The 6000-nt window shown below is 38.4% G+C and overlaps 1 protein-coding gene across 1 annotated transcript in view; it reads left to right on the forward strand.

The window, feature by feature from the left end:
* Positions 1-6000, forward strand: part of CCDC148 (coiled-coil domain containing 148) — a 279583-nt gene that overhangs the window by 153132 nt on the left and 120451 nt on the right. The window lies entirely within an intron of this gene.

Here is a 6000-nt window from a genome sequence, read left to right on the forward strand (position 1 = left end):
GGGAATGCTTCTAATTTGTCCCCATTGCATATGATGCTTGTTGATGGTTTAAGATATATACTGTTTATTATTTTTAGGAAAGGCCCTTCTTTTCCTATACTTCCTAGTGTTTTCAGTAGGAATGGGTATTGTATTTTGTCATAGGCTTTTTCAGCATCTATTGAGATAATCATGTGATTTTTGTTCATTAGCTTGTTGATATGGTCAATTATGTGGATGGTTTTCCTAATGTTGAACCATCCTTGCATTCCTGGTATAAATCCCACCTGATCATGGTGGATGATCTTCTTGATTACTTGCTGGAGTCCCTTTGCTAGTATTCTATTTAAGATTTTTGCATCTATGTTCATTAGGGAGATTGGTCTGTAGTTTTCTTTCTCTGTTTTTGATCTCCTTGGCTTTGGAATCAGTACCATATTTATGTCATAAAAGGAATTTGGTAGGACTCCTTCTTTGCTTATCATATAAAATAATTTGTACAGTATTGGGATTAGTTGCTCTTTGAATGTCTGATAGAATTCACTTGTGAATCCATCAGGCCCTGGCGATTTTTTCTTAGGAAGTTCTTTGATGGCTTGTTCAATTTCTTTTTCTGATATGGGATTATTTAGGTATTCTATTTCTTCTGCTGCTAATCTAGGCAATTTATATTTTTGTAAATATTCATCCATATCTCCTAGATTGTTATATTTATTGCCATATAATTGGGCAAAATAGTTTTTAATGATTGCCTTAATTTCCCCTTCATTAGAAGTGAGGTCTCCCTTTTCATCTTTGATACTGTCAATTTGGTTTTCTTCTTTCCTTTTTTTTATTAGATTGACCAGTACTTTGTCTATTTTATCTGTTTTTTCAAAGTACCAGCTTCTAGTCTTATTTATTAATTCAATAGTTCTTTTACTTTCTATTTTATTAATTTCTCCCTTGATTTTTAGTATTTCTAATTTAGTTTCCATCTGGGGATTTTTAATTTGCTCGCTTTCTAATTTTTTGAGTTGCATGCCCAATTCACTAATCTCTGCACTCAAGGATATAAATTTCCCCCTGAGTACTGCCTTGGCTGCATCCCACAGAGTTTGGTAGGATGTCTCATCATTGTCATTCTCTTCAATGAAATTATTAATTGTTTTTATGATTTGTTCTTTAATTAACTGATTTTGGAGAATCATATTATTCAATTTCCAATTAGTTTTTGATTTGCCTTTCCAAATGCCCTTACAAATTATTATTTTTATTGCATTATGATCTGAAAATGTTGCATTTATTATTTCTGGTCTTTTATATTTGTTTGCTATATTTCTATGTCCTAGTGCATGGTCAGTCTTTGAGAATGTACCATGTGTTGCTGAAAAGAAAGTATATTCCTTTTTGTCCCTATTTATTTTTCTCCACATATCTATTAACTCTATTTTTTCTAGGATTTCATTCACCCCTCTTACCTCTTTCTTATTTATTTTTTGGTTTGATTTATCTAGATCTGATAGAAGGTTCAGGTCTCCTATTAGTATTGTTTTACTATCCATTTCCTCCTTGAGCTCTGCCAGTTTCTCCTTTAGAAATTTGGATGCTATACCATTTGGTGCATACATGTTAAGGAAATTACCTTCCCTATCCTTTTGATCAGATCTATTTTTACTTTGATTTTATTAGTCATCAAGATTGGAACTCCTGCCTTCTTTTCCTCAGTTGAAGCCCAATAGATTTTGCTCCATCCTTTCACCTTCATGCTGTGTGTGTGTGTCCACCCGCCTCATGTGTGTTTCTTGTAGACAACATATGGTAGGCCTTTGGTTTCTAATCCACTCTGTTATTTGCTTCTGTTTTATGGGGGAGTCCATCCCATTCACATTCAGAGTTATGATTGTCATCTCTGTATTTCCCAACATTTTGAAGTCCTCTCCTAATTCTGTCTTTTCTTCTTTCACTATTTCCTTTTAAACCAGTGGTTTGCTTCTAAGTACTTTTAGCTAAGCATTTAGGGTAGTAAACTCTCCCTGGACAGGTTAGATTGATTGTCCTCCTACCCATCCTATCTCCACCTGAATGGAAAACCTAATTAGCATTTCTGGGATGGTGCCATCACACTTTTAGGACACAACTTCACATATATCCAATGAGTGAAGCCTAGATTTGCCTATTTGATTGTCAGAGGTTGTATTTTATTGGGTGGTGCTTTTAAAATGATATTGCAATATTTGGAGATCCTCAGAAACTATCACATAACATTATGGTATGTTGCCAATTCAGTATAGCACCAGGCAGGAGGTAAGATATCTCCTGGAATATATGAATGCAATTAGGCATTTGAATACCATTTAAGGCATTGAGAATATTAATCACAATGGATATTTTAAAAGTAGATTTAAATGATGGGCTCCAAGATTACCTAGAGGTAACCTTCCCGTGATGTTTTTATATATCATTGAGCCAGAAAAACAGGATAATATGAAGAAGGAAGGGAGAAGGAAGGAAGGAAGGAAGGAAGGAAGGAAGGAGGAAGAAAGAAAGATAGGAGAAAGAAAAGAGGAAGGAAGGAAATAAGCATTTATTAAGGACTTGCTCTGTGCCAGGCACTATGATGAGCAGTGGGAATACAAAAAGAAGCTAACTCTTGCTCCAAAGTGTAAGGATTAAAATTGATAAAGGCTGATATTACGAGGAAAACTAATATTTTATTTAGGCCCATGTTGATCGAATAAAATCAGATCATGCGCCTGGCTATTTCAAAATCCTGCCTCCTCCATTACATTTCGTACCTTCCTTAATCCTCCCTACATTTCCCCGGGAGCATGCTCAGGTAGCAAAGAGCAAGTCAAAAACCAACTTCCCAATATTTAAAGACGTGCTTTACCTTGAACACGTCATCCAAAACAGGAAACCCGTTAGACCATGGGAAATGTAGTTTTCCAAGTATCCACAGGAAGTTTGTCATATATCTACATATCTTGAGGCTTAATACTTCTAAATAAAACCCCAGAAATTCTAAATAACACACAAGAAAGACAGGAATAGTGTCAATAAGGGAAGGACTAGAAGATTATTGAGAGGTAACCAAGCCCATACCCAGAATTGTTAAGGAACTGAAAGCAGATGGAACTGGACTCTTTACAAAGTTTTAGGAGGAACTTGCCAGCAGTATTGGGGAGGTGGGTCTTCCAGAGGTATATTTCAAGATAAATGGGACACAGAGATAATTTGATAATTCAAAGCAAAGAGGTCCTAGATTCTAATGGAAATTCCAGGATTAAAAATTTGGAATTGGTGCCAGGAAAGAAAGGACTAGAGCATTGGTTCCCAAACTTTTTTATCCTACCGACCCCTTTCCAGAAAAAATATTAATTAGTGCCCCTGGAAATTAATTTTTAAAATTTTAATAGCAATCAATAGGAAAGATAAATGCACCTGTAGCCATCACAGCCCCCCTGGATCTCTGCAGCACCCATGGGGGGGTGGCACCCACTTTGGGAATCACTGGACTAGAGGATTGTTGAGAGGCAATGAAGTCCAGAGCCCATATCTAGTGCTGGTGGCACAGCATATGTCATGGCCTGAACATGAGCCTGCAATCCCTGATTATCTAGTCAAGTAATATTTTTAGCTATAAGCATGATATGGTAAAAGGAATCCTGAGGAAAGATGATAGCACCTGGGAGTTAGGCACTAGCTTTAAGTCCTTAGGATACAGCAATACTGAGTTGCTGTAGGTCTACATTTACATGAGCACCTGGGATACTTGGTCCTTTGGTTCAGGCAGAGCTCCTCCTGCTACAGTGGAATGTGTATGCAATGTTTTCCCTCCAGATTGGATTTGGAGAGGTTGATGTCAAATAAAAACTAATTTTTTAAATTTTTAAATTTTAAAAACTAAACTTTTACTATCAAATAATTCATTTGGAAAATCTTTGGAAATTTACCAAATTAGGAAGATGATGAAGTAGTTGAATGAGACAGTAGATCAGTTAGTCGATCAATAAACATTTATTAAGTGCCTACAATGTACCATTTTAGTGAGATAGATATTTTTAGTATGAAGAGACAATGGAAGGAAGGACTGAGTTGATCTGCAGTATTCAGCCTTCTGTAAAAAGGAACAGTACATAATCAGTATGGTATAATCTTCACTTAGTGGATCTAGGTTTAAGTCCTGCCTCTGACTGTGGGACCTTGGGCAAATCACTAAATATTCCCCAGGCATAAGTTTCTTCTTTTGTATACAAGAGAGAGCCAAAAAAGTTCTAGTCCCCCTCCCCACCAGGCCAGTCTGTGAGTATAAAAAGTCATTTCTACTTTTTAGCCACTAGGAAAAAGAGAGATGAGTTTCTGCCTCCAAGTCTCATTTGTGAACATTCAGTTCTGATTGCAAAGCCGATTAAAATATTTTAAAATTATTATTATTCTATTGCAAGCAGACAGGAGCAGTCACAGAATACCTATGCATGTTCTGAAGTGGGAGGCAGGGTCCTCCATTATGCTTGCCTTGGCACAGGCTCCCCCAAACATCTCTGTGGGTTGGACCCAGTAAGAACAGATTCTGTATGTTCAAGATTGGTCCTTCATTGCTTAATTTCTTGTTATAGTTAAAGTGAGAGAATCAGACTAGATGGCCTCTGGGGTCTCATGGTTCTTGACCTATGGTACTGTGTACCAAATAAACACTAGGACTAAGTGTAGGGGGAAAAATGTTAGATCATTTCATTTGGGAAAGCCATCAGGAAGGCATGCTTTATAGGCCATCAGGTTCTTCCCCAAGACCATTGAAATAGATAACTCCTGCTCCTCCCTGGAGAGAAGGGAACCAAGATGGTACTGATAGGGGAGATGTAGGAGTTGGGTTCTTGTCAATGTAAACAGTTGGTAGCCTGTGTTAGCTGAGTTGAGACTTAGACATGCCACAGACCTCTACTTAATGTGATTTTACTTAATGCACATTTGCACTCAGAAGTGGGAAAAGGAGAGGAGAGGAGAGAGAGACAAAGGGGACCTTGTGCCTCTGGAGGGAGGGCATATGGACGTGTAGGGGCTAGGGACAGACAAGTGAGATTAGGGGGGGAAACAGACAGCCCAGGGCCAGTCACACAGAGGCCTGGCCAGAAACAGAGGAAGAACACGCAGAGGCCAGATATGTGGGAACCAGACACAGAATTGGAGAGGAGAAGATGAACTACATGAATGGGCCAGGGACAGACACTGTACCCAAGAGCTGATATTTGGAAGATGGACACATGGCCTGACAGGCAAATGGGTGGGCAGTCTCTTTTCTCAGGGGCAAAGGGCTCTAGTCAGGCCTCCAAACTAGCAGCAACTATAGGGGGGGTCTCTTGTACATCCATTCTTCTGTTTTCACTTGGAGGACTTTTTTTTTGAATTTTTTTTTTTAATTCCTGGGATGGTGAGAGGAGGGTGGGGAGTGAGAGGCAGGGAGCACAGAGTAGAGGGGCAGGAAGAGATGACAATGCATGGTGATTGAAAGCACAGCACATTTCCCTGAAGTAAGAGTACAAATGTAGTTTCGATCTTTGTTTTTGTAGACAGTATCATTTGGAAGTAGATTATTCTAAAGCAGATGTGTCAAAAGCAGACCTGCAATAACTAATGTGCTAGAAACCAGAACTAGCGTTTCTTTTTTTTTTTAACCCTTATTTTTTGTCTTAGTTTCATTTGTGAGACAGAAAAGTGACAAGGACTAGGCAATGGGAGTTAAGTGACTTGCCCAGGGTCACACAGCTAGGAAGTGTCTGAGGCCAGATTTGAACTCTTCAGACTTGATGTTCTATCCACTGTATTACTTAGCTCTCCCCACCCCCTCAAGATTTAAATATATTTGGGACCCAGCTAGGTGGACACTTCCTAGTTGTGTAACCCTGGGCAAGTTACTTAACTTCAATTGCCCAACTCTTACCACTCCTTCTTCTTCTTCTTCTTCTTCTTCTTCTTCTTCTTCTTCTTCTTCTTCTTCTTCTTCTTCTTCTTCTTCTTCTTCTTCTTCTTCTTCTTCTTCTT

Source organism: Gracilinanus agilis, chromosome 3, assembly GCF_016433145.1.
Source record: "Gracilinanus agilis isolate LMUSP501 chromosome 3, AgileGrace, whole genome shotgun sequence".
NCBI lineage: Eukaryota > Metazoa > Chordata > Mammalia > Didelphimorphia > Didelphidae > Gracilinanus > Gracilinanus agilis.